This window comes from Chiloscyllium plagiosum, unplaced genomic scaffold (genome assembly GCF_037043375.1).
Source record: "Chiloscyllium plagiosum isolate Xiang-an unplaced genomic scaffold, Cpla_swu_hap1 HiC_scaffold_44, whole genome shotgun sequence".
NCBI classification, from domain to species: domain Eukaryota; kingdom Metazoa; phylum Chordata; class Chondrichthyes; order Orectolobiformes; family Hemiscylliidae; genus Chiloscyllium; species Chiloscyllium plagiosum.
In genome coordinates this window covers 15,250,530-15,270,608 of record NW_028270182.1, presented here as the reverse complement: position 1 = coordinate 15,270,608, position 20,079 = coordinate 15,250,530, and the positions used below count along the sequence as shown (strand labels likewise).

The following is a 20,079-nucleotide window of genomic DNA, read 5'->3' as shown; positions in this document are numbered from 1 at the left end:
CGGGCTACTGCTCGCTAATCTCTCTCACTGGCAAACTTTCAAGCTGCTGGACAATCGCCTCGCCAGCATTTCACTTTGGCTTCAGCTTTCTCACCTCACAGTTAGCCTTCTGCTAAGTACAGCTGTAGGACAAGTGGCACATCTGCAGTACAGCTGCCTTTTCAAACAGCACCGCTGCTGTTTCTCTCCCTTACCGGCGGCCATCGCTGTGTCAGCGCTGCGATGAGCAATGCTTTTAAGCAAAGTGAGATCTCAGACGGATTGTGTTCAAGAGCACGTGTCCCTGGCTTTCCGGGACTCTGTATTGTATGCAGTGTTTTTTATGTCGTCGGACTGTCTTGTATGTACAAATGTCATTGTTACCGTTTTGTAGTGATTGAAACTGGGATTTGAGGTTCCTGGTTTCCCTGAAAACTGGTTGAATGGTAGGGCTTGGGGCCTGGCTTTGCTGCTCCTCTCCCTGGTAAAATTGCTGTTTCTCTGTGTCCAGCTGTTACTGTGAATTGTTTGGCAAACTGTGAATTGTTTAATCAAATGAAAGAAAAGAGCACCTGTCCAGCATGCGCCTCATTTCAATTCCTGTCACCTTTTCACCAGCTGCCTGTGGAACACAGAGAGGAGCTCCAAAAACAACACCGCTTGACTGCAGCTTGTCTCTTAATGCTGTGTCCTTCGAAGAAAACACATCCGTGGTTCAGGAGAGAGCAAAAGCAGGCACCCAGTGACGAGCTTAAGACTCCACCTCGGGATTGGCATCATCCTGTGCCTCCCATTCTGGCAGAAATGTGATGAGATCTGACTCAAAGGTGCTAAAAGGGCAGCTCTTACAATTGGCCCGTAGGCAGATTTCACTCGCACGTCCCAAATTCAACAAGGGCCGGGACGAAGCAAGTCGAGGTTCCGCCGAGATTCGAACTCGGATCGCTGGATTCAAAGTCCAGAGTGCTAGCCATTACACCACGGAACCAGCAGTGCTGCGGCCTCAGGCAGCCTGAGCTTTCCTGCATTCACACTTGCAGCAACGCTCTCAGAATCTGGTCTCTTGATGCTGCGTCCTTGGCAGGGAATACTTGCGTGGTACAGGGCAGAGCAAAAGCAGATCGTGCGCTTGTCGCAGGAGCATCGCAAACACTGTGGCAAGGTGAAAACCAGCCCACTTCCATCATGGGTGTGGGAATTTGTGAAACCCACAGTTTTGTCGAAGACAATCGCTCACGCTGCCAGAAAGAAGGCTCCACCGAGATTTGAACTCGGATCGCTGGATTCAGAGTCCAGAGTGCTCACCATTACACCATGGAACCCTGAGATAGCAGGGGCTGCCGAATCACTGCTCAAGGATGTTTGCCTCATTCGTCAAGCGGGTGAACAGCAACGACAAGGATCACAATGGCAACTGTGGATCTGCTGATCCAGCAGCTCGTGCACTCGGTCTTTCACAAGTGCAACCACGCTGTCTCGGCCTGCTGCCCTGTAAGGCCGGTCGCCCTCGCCTCCGAAATCCACTTTGCCGAAGTTTTCGGGCCGTGCCAGATATGCCAACCTGTCCACGAAACCTAGTTTCTCAGCGGGAGCAGGGTTGCTGTTGGCCATGAACAACTCTGAGCCGGGCTACTGCTCGCTAATCTCTCTCACTGGCAAACTTTCAAGCTGCTGGACAATCGCCTCGCCAGCATTTCACTTTGGCTTCAGCTTTCTCACCTCACAGTTAGCCTTCTGCTAAGTACAGCTGTAGGACAAGTGGCACATCTGCAGTACAGCTGCCTTTTCAAACAGCACCGCTGCTGTTTCTCTCCCTTACCGGCGGCCATCGCTGTGTCAGCGCTGCGATGAGCAATGCTTTTAAGCAAAGTGAGATCTCAGACGGATTGTGTTCAAGAGCACGTGTCCCTGGCTTTCCGGGACTCTGTATTGTATGCAGTGTTTTTTATGTCGTCGGACTGTCTTGTATGTACAAATGTCATTGTTACCGTTTTGTAGTGATTGAAACTGGGATTTGAGGTTCCTGGTTTCCCTGAAAACTGGTTGAATGGTAGGGCTTGGGGCCTGGCTTTGCTGCTCCTCTCCCTGGTAAAATTGCTGTTTCTCTGTGTCCAGCTGTTACTGTGAATTGTTTGGCAAACTGTGAATTGTTTAATCAAATGAAAGAAAAGAGCACCTGTCCAGCATGCGCCTCATTTCAATTCCTGTCACCTTTTCACCAGCTGCCTGTGGAACACAGAGAGGAGCTCCAAAAACAACACCGCTTGACTGCAGCTTGTCTCTTAATGCTGTGTCCTTCGAAGAAAACACATCCGTGGTTCAGGAGAGAGCAAAAGCAGGCACCCAGTGACGAGCTTAAGACTCCACCTCGGGATTGGCATCATCCTGTGCCTCCCATTCTGGCAGAAATGTGATGAGATCTGACTCAAAGGTGCTAAAAGGGCAGCTCTTACAATTGGCCCGTAGGCAGATTTCACTCGCACGTCCCAAATTCAACAAGGGCCGGGACGAAGCAAGTCGAGGTTCCGCCGAGATTCGAACTCGGATCGCTGGATTCAAAGTCCAGAGTGCTAGCCATTACACCACGGAACCAGCAGTGCTGCGGCCTCAGGCAGCCTGAGCTTTCCTGCATTCACACTTGCAGCAACGCTCTCAGAATCTGGTCTCTTGATGCTGCGTCCTTGGCAGGGAATACTTGCGTGGTACAGGGCAGAGCAAAAGCAGATCGTGCGCTTGTCGCAGGAGCATCGCAAACACTGTGGCAAGGTGAAAACCAGCCCACTTCCATCATGGGTGTGGGAATTTGTGAAACCCACAGTTTTGTCGAAGACAATCGCTCACGCTGCCAGAAAGAAGGCTCCACCGAGATTTGAACTCGGATCGCTGGATTCAGAGTCCAGAGTGCTCACCATTACACCATGGAACCCTGAGATAGCAGGGGCTGCCGAATCACTGCTCAAGGATGTTTGCCTCATTCGTCAAGCGGGTGAACAGCAACGACAAGGATCACAATGGCAACTGTGGATCTGCTGATCCAGCAGCTCGTGCACTCGGTCTTTCACAAGTGCAACCACGCTGTCTCGGCCTGCTGCCCTGTAAGGCCGGTCGCCCTCGCCTCCGAAATCCACTTTGCCGAAGTTTTCGGGCCGTGCCAGATATGCCAACCTGTCCACGAAACCTAGTTTCTCAGCGGGAGCAGGGTTGCTGTTGGCCATGAACAACTCTGAGCCGGGCTACTGCTCGCTAATCTCTCTCACTGGCAAACTTTCAAGCTGCTGGACAATCGCCTCGCCAGCATTTCACTTTGGCTTCAGCTTTCTCACCTCACAGTTAGCCTTCTGCTAAGTACAGCTGTAGGACAAGTGGCACATCTGCAGTACAGCTGCCTTTTCAAACAGCACCGCTGCTGTTTCTCTCCCTTACCGGCGGCCATCGCTGTGTCAGCGCTGCGATGAGCAATGCTTTTAAGCAAAGTGAGATCTCAGACGGATTGTGTTCAAGAGCACGTGTCCCTGGCTTTCCGGGACTCTGTATTGTATGCAGTGTTTTTTATGTCGTCGGACTGTCTTGTATGTACAAATGTCATTGTTACCGTTTTGTAGTGATTGAAACTGGGATTTGAGGTTCCTGGTTTCCCTGAAAACTGGTTGAATGGTAGGGCTTGGGGCCTGGCTTTGCTGCTCCTCTCCCTGGTAAAATTGCTGTTTCTCTGTGTCCAGCTGTTACTGTGAATTGTTTGGCAAACTGTGAATTGTTTAATCAAATGAAAGAAAAGAGCACCTGTCCAGCATGCGCCTCATTTCAATTCCTGTCACCTTTTCACCAGCTGCCTGTGGAACACAGAGAGGAGCTCCAAAAACAACACCGCTTGACTGCAGCTTGTCTCTTAATGCTGTGTCCTTCGAAGAAAACACATCCGTGGTTCAGGAGAGAGCAAAAGCAGGCACCCAGTGACGAGCTTAAGACTCCACCTCGGGATTGGCATCATCCTGTGCCTCCCATTCTGGCAGAAATGTGATGAGATCTGACTCAAAGGTGCTAAAAGGGCGGCTCTTACAATTGGCCCGTAGGCAGATTTCACTCGCACGTCCCAAATTCAACAAGGGCCGGGACGAAGCAAGTCGAGGTTCCGCCGAGATTCGAACTCGGATCGCTGGATTCAAAGTCCAGAGTGCTAGCCATTACACCACGGAACCAGCAGTGCTGCGGCCTCAGGCAGCCTGAGCTTTCCTGCATTCACACTTGCAGCAACGCTCTCAGAATCTGGTCTCTTGATGCTGCGTCCTTGGCAGGGAATACTTGCGTGGTACAGGGCAGAGCAAAAGCAGATCGTGCGCTTGTCGCAGGAGCATCGCAAACACTGTGGCAAGGTGAAAACCAGCCCACTTCCATCATGGGTGTGGGAATTTGTGAAACCCACAGTTTTGTCGAAGACAATCGCTCACGCTGCCAGAAAGAAGGCTCCACCGAGATTTGAACTCGGATCGCTGGATTCAGAGTCCAGAGTGCTCACCATTACACCATGGAACCCTGAGATAGCAGGGGCTGCCGAATCACTGCTCAAGGATGTTTGCCTCATTCGTCAAGCGGGTGAACAGCAACGACAAGGATCACAATGGCAACTGTGGATCTGCTGATCCAGCAGCTCGTGCACTCGGTCTTTCACAAGTGCAACCACGCTGTCTCGGCCTGCTGCCCTGTAAGGCCGGTCGCCCTCGCCTCCGAAATCCACTTTGCCGAAGTTTTCGGGCCGTGCCAGATATGCCAACCTGTCCACGAAACCTAGTTTCTCAGCGGGAGCAGGGTTGCTGTTGGCCATGAACAACTCTGAACCGGGCTACTGCTCGCTAATCTCTCTCACTGGCAAACTTTCAAGCTGCTGGACAATCGCCTCGCCAGCATTTCACTTTGGCTTCAGCTTTCTCACCTCACAGTTAGCCTTCTGCTAAGTACAGCTGTAGGACAAGTGGCACATCTGCAGTACAGCTGCCTTTTCAAACAGCACCGCTGCTGTTTCTCTCCCTTACCGGCGGCCATCGCTGTGTCAGCGCTGCGATGAGCAATGCTTTTAAGCAAAGTGAGATCTCAGACGGATTGTGTTCAAGAGCACGTGTCCCTGGCTTTCCGGGACTCTGTATTGTATGCAGTGTTTTTTATGTCGTCGGACTGTCTTGTATGTACAAATGTCATTGTTACCGTTTTGTAGTGATTGAAACTGGGATTTGAGGTTCCTGGTTTCCCTGAAAACTGGTTGAATGGTAGGGCTTGGGGCCTGGCTTTGCTGCTCCTCTCCCTGGTAAAATTGCTGTTTCTCTGTGTCCAGCTGTTACTGTGAATTGTTTGGCAAACTGTGAATTGTTTAATCAAATGAAAGAAAAGAGCACCTGTCCAGCATGCGCCTCATTTCAATTCCTGTCACCTTTTCACCAGCTGCCTGTGGAACACAGAGAGGAGCTCCAAAAACAACACCGCTTGACTGCAGCTTGTCTCTTAATGCTGTGTCCTTCGAAGAAAACACATCCGTGGTTCAGGAGAGAGCAAAAGCAGGCACCCAGTGACGAGCTTAAGACTCCACCTCGGGATTGGCATCATCCTGTGCCTCCCATTCTGGCAGAAATGTGATGAGATCTGACTCAAAGGTGCTAAAAGGGCGGCTCTTACAATTGGCCCGTAGGCAGATTTCACTCGCACGTCCCAAATTCAACAAGGGCCGGGACGAAGCAAGTCGAGGTTCCGCCGAGATTCGAACTCGGATCGCTGGATTCAAAGTCCAGAGTGCTAGCCATTACACCACGGAACCAGCAGTGCTGCGGCCTCAGGCAGCCTGAGCTTTCCTGCATTCACACTTGCAGCAACGCTCTCAGAATCTGGTCTCTTGATGCTGCGTCCTTGGCAGGGAATACTTGCGTGGTACAGGGCAGAGCAAAAGCAGATCGTGCGCTTGTCGCAGGAGCATCGCAAACACTGTGGCAAGGTGAAAACCAGCCCACTTCCATCATGGGTGTGGGAATTTGTGAAACCCACAGTTTTGTCGAAGACAATCGCTCACGCTGCCAGAAAGAAGGCTCCACCGAGATTTGAACTCGGATCGCTGGATTCAGAGTCCAGAGTGCTCACCATTACACCATGGAACCCTGAGATAGCAGGGGCTGCCGAATCACTGCTCAAGGATGTTTGCCTCATTCGTCAAGCGGGTGAACAGCAACGACAAGGATCACAATGGCAACTGTGGATCTGCTGATCCAGCAGCTCGTGCACTCGGTCTTTCACAAGTGCAACCACGCTGTCTCGGCCTGCTGCCCTGTAAGGCCGGTCGCCCTCGCCTCCGAAATCCACTTTGCCGAAGTTTTCGGGCCGTGCCAGATATGCCAACCTGTCCACGAAACCTAGTTTCTCAGCGGGAGCAGGGTTGCTGTTGGCCATGAACAACTCTGAGCCGGGCTACTGCTCGCTAATCTCTCTCACTGGCAAACTTTCAAGCTGCTGGACAATCGCCTCGCCAGCATTTCACTTTGGCTTCAGCTTTCTCACCTCACAGTTAGCCTTCTGCTAAGTACAGCTGTAGGACAAGTGGCACATCTGCAGTACAGCTGCCTTTTCAAACAGCACCGCTGCTGTTTCTCTCCCTTACCGGCGGCCATCGCTGTGTCAGCGCTGCGATGAGCAATGCTTTTAAGCAAAGTGAGATCTCAGACGGATTGTGTTCAAGAGCACGTGTCCCTGGCTTTCCGGGACTCTGTATTGTATGCAGTGTTTTTTATGTCGTCGGACTGTCTTGTATGTACAAATGTCATTGTTACCGTTTTGTAGTGATTGAAACTGGGATTTGAGGTTCCTGGTTTCCCTGAAAACTGGTTGAATGGTAGGGCTTGGGGCCTGGCTTTGCTGCTCCTCTCCCTGGTAAAATTGCTGTTTCTCTGTGTCCAGCTGTTACTGTGAATTGTTTGGCAAACTGTGAATTGTTTAATCAAATGAAAGAAAAGAGCACCTGTCCAGCATGCGCCTCATTTCAATTCCTGTCACCTTTTCACCAGCTGCCTGTGGAACACAGAGAGGAGCTCCAAAAACAACACCGCTTGACTGCAGCTTGTCTCTTAATGCTGTGTCCTTCGAAGAAAACACATCCGTGGTTCAGGAGAGAGCAAAAGCAGGCACCCAGTGACGAGCTTAAGACTCCACCTCGGGATTGGCATCATCCTGTGCCTCCCATTCTGGCAGAAATGTGATGAGATCTGACTCAAAGGTGCTAAAAGGGCGGCTCTTACAATTGGCCCGTAGGCAGATTTCACTCGCACGTCCCAAATTCAACAAGGGCCGGGACGAAGCAAGTCGAGGTTCCGCCGAAATTCGAACTCGGATCGCTGGATTCAAAGTCCAGAGTGCTAGCCATTACACCACGGAACCAGCAGTGCTGCGGCCTCAGGCAGCCTGAGCTTTCCTGCATTCACACTTGCAGCAACGCTCTCAGAATCTGGTCTCTTGATGCTGCGTCCTTGGCAGGGAATACTTGCGTGGTACAGGGCAGAGCAAAAGCAGCGCGTGCGCTTGTCGCAGGAGCATCGCAAACACTGTGGCAAGGTGAAAACCAGCCCACTTCCATCATGGGTGTGGGAATTTGTGAAACCCACAGTTTTGTCGAAGACAATCGCTCACGCTGCCAGAAAGAAGGCTCCACCGAGATTTGAACTCGGATCGCTGGATTCAGAGTCCAGAGTGCTCACCATTACACCATGGAACCCTGAGATAGCAGGGGCTGCCGAATCACTGCTCAAGGATGTTTGCCTCATTCGTCAAGCGGGTGAACAGCAACGACAAGGATCACAATGGCAACTGTGGATCTGCTGATCCAGCAGCTCGTGCACTCGGTCTTTCACAAGTGCAACCACGCTGTCTCGGCCTGCTGCCCTGTAAGGCCGGTCGCCCTCGCCTCCGAAATCCACTTTGCCGAAGTTTTCGGGCCGTGCCAGATATGCCAACCTGTCCACGAAACCTAGTTTCTCAGCGGGAGCAGGGTTGCTGTTGGCCATGAACAACTCTGAGCCGGGCTACTGCTCGCTAATCTCTCTCACTGGCAAACTTTCAAGCTGCTGGACAATCGCCTCGCCAGCATTTCACTTTGGCTTCAGCTTTCTCACCTCACAGTTAGCCTTCTGCTAAGTACAGCTGTAGGACAAGTGGCACATCTGCAGTACAGCTGCCTTTTCAAACAGCACCGCTGCTGTTTCTCTCCCTTACCGGCGGCCATCGCTGTGTCAGCGCTGCGATGAGCAATGCTTTTAAGCAAAGTGAGATCTCAGACGGATTGTGTTCAAGAGCACGTGTCCCTGGCTTTCCGGGACTCTGTATTGTATGCAGTGTTTTTTATGTCGTCGGACTGTCTTGTATGTACAAATGTCATTGTTACCGTTTTGTAGTGATTGAAACTGGGATTTGAGGTTCCTGGTTTCCCTGAAAACTGGTTGAATGGTAGGGCTTGGGGCCTGGCTTTGCTGCTCCTCTCCCTGGTAAAATTGCTGTTTCTCTGTGTCCAGCTGTTACTGTGAATTGTTTGGCAAACTGTGAATTGTTTAATCAAATGAAAGAAAAGAGCACCTGTCCAGCATGCGCCTCATTTCAATTCCTGTCACCTTTTCACCAGCTGCCTGTGGAACACAGAGAGGAGCTCCAAAAACAACACCGCTTGACTGCAGCTTGTCTCTTAATGCTGTGTCCTTCGAAGAAAACACATCCGTGGTTCAGGAGAGAGCAAAAGCAGGCACCCAGTGACGAGCTTAAGACTCCACCTCGGGATTGGCATCATCCTGTGCCTCCCATTCTGGCAGAAATGTGATGAGATCTGACTCAAAGGTGCTAAAAGGGCGGCTCTTACAATTGGCCCGTAGGCAGATTTCACTCGCACGTCCCAAATTCAACAAGGGCCGGGACGAAGCAAGTCGAGGTTCCGCCGAGATTCGAACTCGGATCGCTGGATTCAAAGTCCAGAGTGCTAGCCATTACACCACGGAACCAGCAGTGCTGCGGCCTCAGGCAGCCTGAGCTTTCCTGCATTCACACTTGCAGCAACGCTCTCAGAATCTGGTCTCTTGATGCTGCGTCCTTGGCAGGGAATACTTGCGTGGTACAGGGCAGAGCAAAAGCAGATCGTGCGCTTGTCGCAGGAGCATCGCAAACACTGTGGCAAGGTGAAAACCAGCCCACTTCCATCATGGGTGTGGGAATTTGTGAAACCCACAGTTTTGTCGAAGACAATCGCTCACGCTGCCAGAAAGAAGGCTCCACCGAGATTTGAACTCGGATCGCTGGATTCAGAGTCCAGAGTGCTCACCATTACACCATGGAACCCTGAGATAGCAGGGGCTGCCGAATCACTGCTCAAGGATGTTTGCCTCATTCGTCAAGCGGGTGAACAGCAACGACAAGGATCACAATGGCAACTGTGGATCTGCTGATCCAGCAGCTCGTGCACTCGGTCTTTCACAAGTGCAACCACGCTGTCTCGGCCTGCTGCCCTGTAAGGCCGGTCGCCCTCGCCTCCGAAATCCACTTTGCCGAAGTTTTCGGGCCGTGCCAGATATGCCAACCTGTCCACGAAACCTAGTTTCTCAGCGGGAGCAGGGTTGCTGTTGGCCATGAACAACTCTGAGCCGGGCTACTGCTCGCTAATCTCTCTCACTGGCAAACTTTCAAGCTGCTGGACAATCGCCTCGCCAGCATTTCACTTTGGCTTCAGCTTTCTCACCTCACAGTTAGCCTTCTGCTAAGTACAGCTGTAGGACAAGTGGCACATCTGCAGTACAGCTGCCTTTTCAAACAGCACCGCTGCTGTTTCTCTCCCTTACCGGCGGCCATCGCTGTGTCAGCGCTGCGATGAGCAATGCTTTTAAGCAAAGTGAGATCTCAGACGGATTGTGTTCAAGAGCACGTGTCCCTGGCTTTCCGGGACTCTGTATTGTATGCAGTGTTTTTTATGTCGTCGGACTGTCTTGTATGTACAAATGTCATTGTTACCGTTTTGTAGTGATTGAAACTGGGATTTGAGGTTCCTGGTTTCCCTGAAAACTGGTTGAATGGTAGGGCTTGGGGCCTGGCTTTGCTGCTCCTCTCCCTGGTAAAATTGCTGTTTCTCTGTGTCCAGCTGTTACTGTGAATTGTTTGGCAAACTGTGAATTGTTTAATCAAATGAAAGAAAAGAGCACCTGTCCAGCATGCGCCTCATTTCAATTCCTGTCACCTTTTCACCAGCTGCCTGTGGAACACAGAGAGGAGCTCCAAAAACAACACCGCTTGACTGCAGCTTGTCTCTTAATGCTGTGTCCTTCGAAGAAAACACATCCGTGGTTCAGGAGAGAGCAAAAGCAGGCACCCAGTGACGAGCTTAAGACTCCACCTCGGGATTGGCATCATCCTGTGCCTCCCATTCTGGCAGAAATGTGATGAGATCTGACTCAAAGGTGCTAAAAGGGCAGCTCTTACAATTGGCCCGTAGGCAGATTTCACTCGCACGTCCCAAATTCAACAAGGGCCGGGACGAAGCAAGTCGAGGTTCCGCCGAGATTCGAACTCGGATCGCTGGATTCAAAGTCCAGAGTGCTAGCCATTACACCACGGAACCAGCAGTGCTGCGGCCTCAGGCAGCCTGAGCTTTCCTGCATTCACACTTGCAGCAACGCTCTCAGAATCTGGTCTCTTGATGCTGCGTCCTTGGCAGGGAATACTTGCGTGGTACAGGGCAGAGCAAAAGCAGATCGTGCGCTTGTCGCAGGAGCATCGCAAACACTGTGGCAAGGTGAAAACCAGCCCACTTCCATCATGGGTGTGGGAATTTGTGAAACCCACAGTTTTGTCGAAGACAATCGCTCACGCTGCCAGAAAGAAGGCTCCACCGAGATTTGAACTCGGATCGCTGGATTCAGAGTCCAGAGTGCTCACCATTACACCATGGAACCCTGAGATAGCAGGGGCTGCCGAATCACTGCTCAAGGATGTTTGCCTCATTCGTCAAGCGGGTGAACAGCAACGACAAGGATCACAATGGCAACTGTGGATCTGCTGATCCAGCAGCTCGTGCACTCGGTCTTTCACAAGTGCAACCACGCTGTCTCGGCCTGCTGCCCTGTAAGGCCGGTCGCCCTCGCCTCCGAAATCCACTTTGCCGAAGTTTTCGGGCCGTGCCAGATATGCCAACCTGTCCACGAAACCTAGTTTCTCAGCGGGAGCAGGGTTGCTGTTGGCCATGAACAACTCTGAGCCGGGCTACTGCTCGCTAATCTCTCTCACTGGCAAACTTTCAAGCTGCTGGACAATCGCCTCGCCAGCATTTCACTTTGGCTTCAGCTTTCTCACCTCACAGTTAGCCTTCTGCTAAGTACAGCTGTAGGACAAGTGGCACATCTGCAGTACAGCTGCCTTTTCAAACAGCACCGCTGCTGTTTCTCTCCCTTACCGGCGGCCATCGCTGTGTCAGCGCTGCGATGAGCAATGCTTTTAAGCAAAGTGAGATCTCAGACGGATTGTGTTCAAGAGCACGTGTCCCTGGCTTTCCGGGACTCTGTATTGTATGCAGTGTTTTTTATGTCGTCGGACTGTCTTGTATGTACAAATGTCATTGTTACCGTTTTGTAGTGATTGAAACTGGGATTTGAGGTTCCTGGTTTCCCTGAAAACTGGTTGAATGGTAGGGCTTGGGGCCTGGCTTTGCTGCTCCTCTCCCTGGTAAAATTGCTGTTTCTCTGTGTCCAGCTGTTACTGTGAATTGTTTGGCAAACTGTGAATTGTTTAATCAAATGAAAGAAAAGAGCACCTGTCCAGCATGCGCCTCATTTCAATTCCTGTCACCTTTTCACCAGCTGCCTGTGGAACACAGAGAGGAGCTCCAAAAACAACACCGCTTGACTGCAGCTTGTCTCTTAATGCTGTGTCCTTCGAAGAAAACACATCCGTGGTTCAGGAGAGAGCAAAAGCAGGCACCCAGTGACGAGCTTAAGACTCCACCTCGGGATTGGCATCATCCTGTGCCTCCCATTCTGGCAGAAATGTGATGAGATCTGACTCAAAGGTGCTAAAAGGGCGGCTCTTACAATTGGCCCGTAGGCAGATTTCACTCGCACGTCCCAAATTCAACAAGGGCCGGGACGAAGCAAGTCGAGGTTCCGCCGAGATTCGAACTCGGATCGCTGGATTCAAAGTCCAGAGTGCTAGCCATTACACCACGGAACCAGCAGTGCTGCGGCCTCAGGCAGCCTGAGCTTTCCTGCATTCACACTTGCAGCAACGCTCTCAGAATCTGGTCTCTTGATGCTGCGTCCTTGGCAGGGAATACTTGCGTGGTACAGGGCAGAGCAAAAGCAGATCGTGCGCTTGTCGCAGGAGCATCGCAAACACTGTGGCAAGGTGAAAACCAGCCCACTTCCATCATGGGTGTGGGAATTTGTGAAACCCACAGTTTTGTCGAAGACAATCGCTCACGCTGCCAGAAAGAAGGCTCCACCGAGATTTGAACTCGGATCGCTGGATTCAGAGTCCAGAGTGCTCACCATTACACCATGGAACCCTGAGATAGCAGGGGCTGCCGAATCACTGCTCAAGGATGTTTGCCTCATTCGTCAAGCGGGTGAACAGCAACGACAAGGATCACAATGGCAACTGTGGATCTGCTGATCCAGCAGCTCGTGCACTCGGTCTTTCACAAGTGCAACCACGCTGTCTCGGCCTGCTGCCCTGTAAGGCCGGTCGCCCTCGCCTCCGAAATCCACTTTGCCGAAGTTTTCGGGCCGTGCCAGATATGCCAACCTGTCCACGAAACCTAGTTTCTCAGCGGGAGCAGGGTTGCTGTTGGCCATGAACAACTCTGAGCCGGGCTACTGCTCGCTAATCTCTCTCACTGGCAAACTTTCAAGCTGCTGGACAATCGCCTCGCCAGCATTTCACTTTGGCTTCAGCTTTCTCACCTCACAGTTAGCCTTCTGCTAAGTACAGCTGTAGGACAAGTGGCACATCTGCAGTACAGCTGCCTTTTCAAACAGCACCGCTGCTGTTTCTCTCCCTTACCGGCGGCCATCGCTGTGTCAGCGCTGCGATGAGCAATGCTTTTAAGCAAAGTGAGATCTCAGACGGATTGTGTTCAAGAGCACGTGTCCCTGGCTTTCCGGGACTCTGTATTGTATGCAGTGTTTTTTATGTCGTCGGACTGTCTTGTATGTACAAATGTCATTGTTACCGTTTTGTAGTGATTGAAACTGGGATTTGAGGTTCCTGGTTTCCCTGAAAACTGGTTGAATGGTAGGGCTTGGGGCCTGGCTTTGCTGCTCCTCTCCCTGGTAAAATTGCTGTTTCTCTGTGTCCAGCTGTTACTGTGAATTGTTTGGCAAACTGTGAATTGTTTAATCAAATGAAAGAAAAGAGCACCTGTCCAGCATGCGCCTCATTTCAATTCCTGTCACCTTTTCACCAGCTGCCTGTGGAACACAGAGAGGAGCTCCAAAAACAACACCGCTTGACTGCAGCTTGTCTCTTAATGCTGTGTCCTTCGAAGAAAACACATCCGTGGTTCAGGAGAGAGCAAAAGCAGGCACCCAGTGACGAGCTTAAGACTCCACCTCGGGATTGGCATCATCCTGTGCCTCCCATTCTGGCAGAAATGTGATGAGATCTGACTCAAAGGTGCTAAAAGGGCGGCTCTTACAATTGGCCCGTAGGCAGATTTCACTCTGCACGTCCCAAATTCAACAAGGGCCGGGACGAAGCAAGTCGAGGTTCCGCCGAGATTCGAACTCGGATCGCTGGATTCAAAGTCCAGAGTGCTAGCCATTACACCACGGAACCAGCAGTGCTGCGGCCTCAGGCAGCCTGAGCTTTCCTGCATTCACACTTGCAGCAACGCTCTCAGAATCTGGTCTCTTGATGCTGCGTCCTTGGCAGGGAATACTTGCGTGGTACAGGGCAGAGCAAAAGCAGATCGTGCGCTTGTCGCAGGAGCATCGCAAACACTGTGGCAAGGTGAAAACCAGCCCACTTCCATCATGGGTGTGGGAATTTGTGAAACCCACAGTTTTGTCGAAGACAATCGCTCACGCTGCCAGAAAGAAGGCTCCACCGAGATTTGAACTCGGATCGCTGGATTCAGAGTCCAGAGTGCTCACCATTACACCATGGAACCCTGAGATAGCAGGGGCTGCCGAATCACTGCTCAAGGATGTTTGCCTCATTCGTCAAGCGGGTGAACAGCAACGACAAGGATCACAATGGCAACTGTGGATCTGCTGATCCAGCAGCTCGTGCACTCGGTCTTTCACAAGTGCAACCACGCTGTCTCGGCCTGCTGCCCTGTAAGGCCGGTCGCCCTCGCCTCCGAAATCCACTTTGCCGAAGTTTTCGGGCCGTGCCAGATATGCCAACCTGTCCACGAAACCTAGTTTCTCAGCGGGAGCAGGGTTGCTGTTGGCCATGAACAACTCTGAGCCGGGCTACTGCTCGCTAATCTCTCTCACTGGCAAACTTTCAAGCTGCTGGACAATCGCCTCGCCAGCATTTCACTTTGGCTTCAGCTTTCTCACCTCACAGTTAGCCTTCTGCTAAGTACAGCTGTAGGACAAGTGGCACATCTGCAGTACAGCTGCCTTTTCAAACAGCACCGCTGCTGTTTCTCTCCCTTACCGGCGGCCATCGCTGTGTCAGCGCTGCGATGAGCAATGCTTTTAAGCAAAGTGAGATCTCAGACGGATTGTGTTCAAGAGCACGTGTCCCTGGCTTTCCGGGACTCTGTATTGTATGCAGTGTTTTTTATGTCGTCGGACTGTCTTGTATGTACAAATGTCATTGTTACCGTTTTGTAGTGATTGAAACTGGGATTTGAGGTTCCTGGTTTCCCTGAAAACTGGTTGAATGGTAGGGCTTGGGGCCTGGCTTTGCTGCTCCTCTCCCTGGTAAAATTGCTGTTTCTCTGTGTCCAGCTGTTACTGTGAATTGTTTGGCAAACTGTGAATTGTTTAATCAAATGAAAGAAAAGAGCACCTGTCCAGCATGCGCCTCATTTCAATTCCTGTCACCTTTTCACCAGCTGCCTGTGGAACACAGAGAGGAGCTCCAAAAACAACACCGCTTGACTGCAGCTTGTCTCTTAATGCTGTGTCCTTCGAAGAAAACACATCCGTGGTTCAGGAGAGAGCAAAAGCAGGCACCCAGTGACGAGCTTAAGACTCCACCTCGGGATTGGCATCATCCTGTGCCTCCCATTCTGGCAGAAATGTGATGAGATCTGACTCAAAGGTGCTAAAAGGGCGGCTCTTACAATTGGCCCGTAGGCAGATTTCACTCGCACGTCCCAAATTCAACAAGGGCCGGGACGAAGCAAGTCGAGGTTCCGCCGAGATTCGAACTCGGATCGCTGGATTCAAAGTCCAGAGTGCTAGCCATTACACCACGGAACCAACAGTGCTGCGGCCTCAGGCAGCCTGAGCTTTCCTGCATTCACACTTGCAGCAACGCTCTCAGAATCTGGTCTCTTGATGCTGCGTCCTTGGCAGGGAATACTTGCGTGGTACAGGGCAGAGCAAAAGCAGATCGTGCGCTTGTCGCAGGAGCATCGCAAACACTGTGGCAAGGTGAAAACCAGCCCACTTCCATCATGGGTGTGGGAATTTGTGAAACCCACAGTTTTGTCGAAGACAATCGCTCACGCTGCCAGAAAGAAGGCTCCACCGAGATTTGAACTCGGATCGCTGGATTCAGAGTCCAGAGTGCTCACCATTACACCATGGAACCCTGAGATAGCAGGGGCTGCCGAATCACTGCTCAAGGATGTTTGCCTCATTCGTCAAGCGGGTGAACAGCAACGACAAGGATCACAATGGCAACTGTGGATCTGCTGATCCAGCAGCTCGTGCACTCGGTCTTTCACAAGTGCAACCACGCTGTCTCGGCCTGCTGCCCTGTAAGGCCGGTCGCCCTCGCCTCCGAAATCCACTTTGCCGAAGTTTTCGGGCCGTGCCAGATATGCCAACCTGTCCACGAAACCTAGTTTCTCAGCGGGAGCAGGGTTGCTGTTGGCCATGAACAACTCTGAGCCGGGCTACTGCTCGCTAATCTCTCTCACTGGCAAACTTTCAAGCTGCTGGACAATCGCCTCGCCAGCATTTCACTTTGGCTTCAGCTTTCTCACCTCACAGTTAGCCTTCTGCTAAGTACAGCTGTAGGACAAGTGGCACATCTGCAGTACAGCTGCCTTTTCAAACAGCACCGCTGCTGTTTCTCTCCCTTACCGGCGGCCATCGCTGTGTCAGCGCTGCGATGAGCAATGCTTTTAAGCAAAGTGAGATCTCAGACGGATTGTGTTCAAGAGCACGTGTCCCTGGCTTTCCGGGACTCTGTATTGTATGCAGTGTTTTTTATGTCGTCGGACTGTCTTGTATGTACAAATGTCATTGTTACCGTTTTGTAGTGATTGAAACTGGGATTTGAGGTTCCTGGTTTCCCTGAAAACTGGTTGAATGGTAGGGCTTGGGGCCTGGCTTTGCTGCTCCTCTCCCTGGTAAAATTGCTGTTTCTCTGTGTCCAGCTGTTACTGTGAATTGTTTGGCAAACTGTGAATTGTTTAATCAAATGAAAGAAAAGAGCACCTGTCCAGCATGCGCCTCATTTCAATTCCTGTCACCTTTTCACCAGCTGCCTGTGGAACACAGAGAGGAGCTCCAAAAACAACACCGCTTGACTGCAGCTTGTCTCTTAATGCTGTGTCCTTCGAAGAAAACACATCCGTGGTTCAGGAGAGAGCAAAAGCAGGCACCCAGTGACGAGCTTAAGACTCCACCTCGGGATTGGCATCATCCTGTGCCTCCCATTCTGGCAGAAATGTGATGAGATCTGACTCAAAGGTGCTAAAAGGGCAGCTCTTACAATTGGCCCGTAGGCAGATTTCACTCGCACGTCCCAAATTCAACAAGGGCCGGGACGAAGCAAGTCGAGGTTCCGCCGAGATTCGAACTCGGATCGCTGGATTCAAAGTCCAGAGTGCTAGCCATTACACCACGGAACCAGCAGTGCTGCGGCCTCAGGCAGCCTGAGCTTTCCTGCATTCACACTTGCAGCAACGCTCTCAGAATCTGGTCTCTTGATGCTGCGTCCTTGGCAGGGAATACTTGCGTGGTACAGGGCAGAGCAAAAGCAGATCGTGCGCTTGTCGCAGGAGCATCGCAAACACTGTGGCAAGGTGAAAACCAGCCCACTTCCATCATGGGTGTGGGAATTTGTGAAACCCACAGTTTTGTCGAAGACAATCGCTCACGCTGCCAGAAAGAAGGCTCCACCGAGATTTGAACTCGGATCGCTGGATTCAGAGTCCAGAGTGCTCACCATTACACCATGGAACCCTGAGATAGCAGGGGCTGCCGAATCACTGCTCAAGGATGTTTGCCTCATTCGTCAAGCGGGTGAACAGCAACGACAAGGATCACAATGGCAACTGTGGATCTGCTGATCCAGCAGCTCGTGCACTCGGTCTTTCACAAGTGCAACCACGCTGTCTCGGCCTGCTGCCCTGTAAGGCCGGTCGCCCTCGCCTCCGAAATCCACTTTGCCGAAGTTTTCGGGCCGTGCCAGATATGCCAACCTGTCCACGAAACCTAGTTTCTCAGCGGGAGCAGGGTTGCTGTTGGCCATGAACAACTCTGAGCCGGGCTACTGCTCGCTAATCTCTCTCACTGGCAAACTTTCAAGCTGCTGGACAATCGCCTCGCCAGCATTTCACTTTGGCTTCAGCTTTCTCACCTCACAGTTAGCCTTCTGCTAAGTACAGCTGTAGGACAAGTGGCACATCTGCAGTACAGCTGCCTTTTCAAACAGCACCGCTGCTGTTTCTCTCCCTTACCGGCGGCCATCGCTGTGTCAGCGCTGCGATGAGCAATGCTTTTAAGCAAAGTGAGATCTCAGACGGATTGTGTTCAAGAGCACGTGTCCCTGGCTTTCCGGGACTCTGTATTGTATGCAGTGTTTTTTATGTCGTCGGACTGTCTTGTATGTACAAATGTCATTGTTACCGTTTTGTAGTGATTGAAACTGGGATTTGAGGTTCCTGGTTTCCCTGAAAACTGGTTGAATGGTAGGGCTTGGGGCCTGGCTTTGCTGCTCCTCTCCCTGGTAAAATTGCTGTTTCTCTGTGTCCAGCTGTTACTGTGAATTGTTTGGCAAACTGTGAATTGTTTAATCAAATGAAAGAAAAGAGCACCTGTCCAGCATGCGCCTCATTTCAATTCCTGTCACCTTTTCACCAGCTGCCTGTGGAACACAGAGAGGAGCTCCAAAAACAACACCGCTTGACTGCAGCTTGTCTCTTAATGCTGTGTCCTTCGAAGAAAACACATCCGTGGTTCAGGAGAGAGCAAAAGCAGGCACCCAGTGACGAGCTTAAGACTCCACCTCGGGATTGGCATCATCCTGTGCCTCCCATTCTGGCAGAAATGTGATGAGATCTGACTCAAAGGTGCTAAAAGGGCGGCTCTTACAATTGGCCCGTAGGCAGATTTCACTCGCACGTCCCAAATTCAACAAGGGCCGGGACGAAGCAAGTCGAGGTTCCGCCGAGATTCGAACTCGGATCGCTGGATTCAAAGTCCAGAGTGCTAGCCATTACACCACGGAACCAGCAGTGCTGCGGCCTCAGGCAGCCTGAGCTTTCCTGCATTCACACTTGCAGCAACGCTCTCAGAATCTGGTCTCTTGATGCTGCGTCCTTGGCAGGGAATACTTGCGTGGTACAGGGCAGAGCAAAAGCAGATCGTGCGCTTGTCGCAGGAGCATCGCAAACACTGTGGCAAGGTGAAAACCAGCCCACTTCCATCATGGGTGTGGGAATTTGTGAAACCCACAGTTTTGTCGAAGACAATCGCTCACGCTGCCAGAAAGAAGGCTCCACCGAGATTTGAACTCGGATCGCTGGATTCAGAGTCCAGAGTGCTCACCATTACACCATGGAACCCTGAGATAGCAGGGGCTGCCGAATCACTGCTCAAGGATGTTTGCCTCATTCGTCAAGCGGGTGAACAGCAACGACAAGGATCACAATGGCAACTGTGGATCTGCTGATCCAGCAGCTCGTGCACTCGGTCTTTCACAAGTGCAACCACGCTGTCTCGGCCTGCTGCCCTGTAAGGCCGGTCGCCCTCGCCTCCGAAATCCACTTTGCCGAAGTTTTCGGGCCGTGCCAGATATGCCAACCTGTCCACGAAACCTAGTTTCTCAGCGGGAGCAGGGTTGCTGTTGGCCATGAACAACTCTGAGCCGGGCTACTGCTCGCTAATCTCTCTCACTGGCAAACTTTCAAGCTGCTGGACAATCGCCTCGCCAGCATTTCACTTTGGCTTCAGCTTTCTCACCTCACAGTTAGCCTTCTGCTAAGTACAGCTGTAGGACAAGTGGCACATCTGCAGTACAGCTGCCTTTTCAAACAGCACCGCTGCTGTTTCTCTCCCTTACCGGCGGCCATCGCTGTGTCAGCGCTGCGATGAGCAATGCTTTTAAGCAAAGTGAGATCTCAGACGGATTGTGTTCAAGAGCACGTGTCCCTGGCTTTCCGGGACTCTGTATTGTATGCAGTGTTTTTTATGTCGTCGGACTGTCTTGTATGTACAAATGTCATTGTTACCGTTTTGTAGTGATTGAAACTGGGATTTGAGGTTCCTGGTTTCCCTGAAAACTGGTTGAATGGTAGGGCTTGGGGCCTGGCTTTGCTGCTCCTCTCCCTGGTAAAATTGCTGTTTCTCTGTGTCCAGCTGTTACTGTGAATTGTTTGGCAAACTGTGAATTGTTTAATCAAATGAAAGAAAAGAGCACCTGTCCAGCATGCGCCTCATTTCAATTCCTGTCACCTTTTCACCAGCTGCCTGTGGAACACAGAGAGGAGCTCCAAAAACAACACCGCTTGACTGCAGCTTGTCTCTTAATGCTGTGTCCTTCGAAGAAAACACATCCGTGGTTCAGGAGAGAGCAAAAGCAGGCACCCAGTGACGAGCTTAAGACTCCACCTCGGGATTGGCATCATCCTGTGCCTCCCATTCTGGCAGAAATGTGATGAGATCTGACTCAAAGGTGCTAAAAGGGCGGCTCTTACAA

General features: G+C 51.5%; 24 non-coding genes across 24 annotated transcripts; all 24 read right to left on the bottom strand.

The window, feature by feature from the left end:
* Window positions 1–895: 895 nt before the first annotated feature.
* On the bottom strand, window positions 896–967 carry trnaq-uug (transfer RNA glutamine (anticodon UUG)). The gene has a single exon. It is a non-coding gene; the product is annotated as a tRNA-Gln (tRNA).
* A 262-nt stretch (window positions 968–1,229) lies between these two features.
* Window positions 1,230–1,301, bottom strand: trnaq-cug (transfer RNA glutamine (anticodon CUG)). Its single transcript has one exon. It is a non-coding gene; the product is annotated as a tRNA-Gln (tRNA).
* A 1,198-nt stretch (window positions 1,302–2,499) lies between these two features.
* On the bottom strand, window positions 2,500–2,571 carry trnaq-uug (transfer RNA glutamine (anticodon UUG)). The gene has a single exon. It is a non-coding gene; the product is annotated as a tRNA-Gln (tRNA).
* Window positions 2,572–2,833: 262 nt separating this feature from the next.
* On the bottom strand, window positions 2,834–2,905 carry trnaq-cug (transfer RNA glutamine (anticodon CUG)). Its single transcript has one exon. It is a non-coding gene; the product is annotated as a tRNA-Gln (tRNA).
* Window positions 2,906–4,103: 1,198 nt separating this feature from the next.
* Window positions 4,104–4,175, bottom strand: trnaq-uug (transfer RNA glutamine (anticodon UUG)). The gene has a single exon. It is a non-coding gene; the product is annotated as a tRNA-Gln (tRNA).
* A 262-nt stretch (window positions 4,176–4,437) lies between these two features.
* On the bottom strand, window positions 4,438–4,509 carry trnaq-cug (transfer RNA glutamine (anticodon CUG)). Its single transcript has one exon. It is a non-coding gene; the product is annotated as a tRNA-Gln (tRNA).
* Window positions 4,510–5,707: 1,198 nt separating this feature from the next.
* On the bottom strand, window positions 5,708–5,779 carry trnaq-uug (transfer RNA glutamine (anticodon UUG)). The gene has a single exon. It is a non-coding gene; the product is annotated as a tRNA-Gln (tRNA).
* A 262-nt stretch (window positions 5,780–6,041) lies between these two features.
* Window positions 6,042–6,113, bottom strand: trnaq-cug (transfer RNA glutamine (anticodon CUG)). Its single transcript has one exon. It is a non-coding gene; the product is annotated as a tRNA-Gln (tRNA).
* A 1,198-nt stretch (window positions 6,114–7,311) lies between these two features.
* On the bottom strand, window positions 7,312–7,383 carry trnaq-uug (transfer RNA glutamine (anticodon UUG)). The gene has a single exon. It is a non-coding gene; the product is annotated as a tRNA-Gln (tRNA).
* A 262-nt stretch (window positions 7,384–7,645) lies between these two features.
* On the bottom strand, window positions 7,646–7,717 carry trnaq-cug (transfer RNA glutamine (anticodon CUG)). Its single transcript has one exon. It is a non-coding gene; the product is annotated as a tRNA-Gln (tRNA).
* A 1,198-nt stretch (window positions 7,718–8,915) lies between these two features.
* On the bottom strand, window positions 8,916–8,987 carry trnaq-uug (transfer RNA glutamine (anticodon UUG)). The gene has a single exon. It is a non-coding gene; the product is annotated as a tRNA-Gln (tRNA).
* A 262-nt stretch (window positions 8,988–9,249) lies between these two features.
* trnaq-cug (transfer RNA glutamine (anticodon CUG)) lies at window positions 9,250–9,321 on the bottom strand. Its single transcript has one exon. It is a non-coding gene; the product is annotated as a tRNA-Gln (tRNA).
* Window positions 9,322–10,519: 1,198 nt separating this feature from the next.
* trnaq-uug (transfer RNA glutamine (anticodon UUG)) lies at window positions 10,520–10,591 on the bottom strand. Its single transcript has one exon. It is a non-coding gene; the product is annotated as a tRNA-Gln (tRNA).
* A 262-nt stretch (window positions 10,592–10,853) lies between these two features.
* Window positions 10,854–10,925, bottom strand: trnaq-cug (transfer RNA glutamine (anticodon CUG)). Its single transcript has one exon. It is a non-coding gene; the product is annotated as a tRNA-Gln (tRNA).
* Window positions 10,926–12,123: 1,198 nt separating this feature from the next.
* trnaq-uug (transfer RNA glutamine (anticodon UUG)) lies at window positions 12,124–12,195 on the bottom strand. Its single transcript has one exon. It is a non-coding gene; the product is annotated as a tRNA-Gln (tRNA).
* A 262-nt stretch (window positions 12,196–12,457) lies between these two features.
* On the bottom strand, window positions 12,458–12,529 carry trnaq-cug (transfer RNA glutamine (anticodon CUG)). Its single transcript has one exon. It is a non-coding gene; the product is annotated as a tRNA-Gln (tRNA).
* A 1,199-nt stretch (window positions 12,530–13,728) lies between these two features.
* Window positions 13,729–13,800, bottom strand: trnaq-uug (transfer RNA glutamine (anticodon UUG)). The gene has a single exon. It is a non-coding gene; the product is annotated as a tRNA-Gln (tRNA).
* A 262-nt stretch (window positions 13,801–14,062) lies between these two features.
* On the bottom strand, window positions 14,063–14,134 carry trnaq-cug (transfer RNA glutamine (anticodon CUG)). The gene has a single exon. It is a non-coding gene; the product is annotated as a tRNA-Gln (tRNA).
* Window positions 14,135–15,332: 1,198 nt separating this feature from the next.
* Window positions 15,333–15,404, bottom strand: trnaq-uug (transfer RNA glutamine (anticodon UUG)). Its single transcript has one exon. It is a non-coding gene; the product is annotated as a tRNA-Gln (tRNA).
* A 262-nt stretch (window positions 15,405–15,666) lies between these two features.
* trnaq-cug (transfer RNA glutamine (anticodon CUG)) lies at window positions 15,667–15,738 on the bottom strand. Its single transcript has one exon. It is a non-coding gene; the product is annotated as a tRNA-Gln (tRNA).
* Window positions 15,739–16,936: 1,198 nt separating this feature from the next.
* trnaq-uug (transfer RNA glutamine (anticodon UUG)) lies at window positions 16,937–17,008 on the bottom strand. The gene has a single exon. It is a non-coding gene; the product is annotated as a tRNA-Gln (tRNA).
* Window positions 17,009–17,270: 262 nt separating this feature from the next.
* Window positions 17,271–17,342, bottom strand: trnaq-cug (transfer RNA glutamine (anticodon CUG)). Its single transcript has one exon. It is a non-coding gene; the product is annotated as a tRNA-Gln (tRNA).
* Window positions 17,343–18,540: 1,198 nt separating this feature from the next.
* On the bottom strand, window positions 18,541–18,612 carry trnaq-uug (transfer RNA glutamine (anticodon UUG)). The gene has a single exon. It is a non-coding gene; the product is annotated as a tRNA-Gln (tRNA).
* A 262-nt stretch (window positions 18,613–18,874) lies between these two features.
* trnaq-cug (transfer RNA glutamine (anticodon CUG)) lies at window positions 18,875–18,946 on the bottom strand. The gene has a single exon. It is a non-coding gene; the product is annotated as a tRNA-Gln (tRNA).
* Window positions 18,947–20,079: the final 1,133 nt, after the last annotated feature.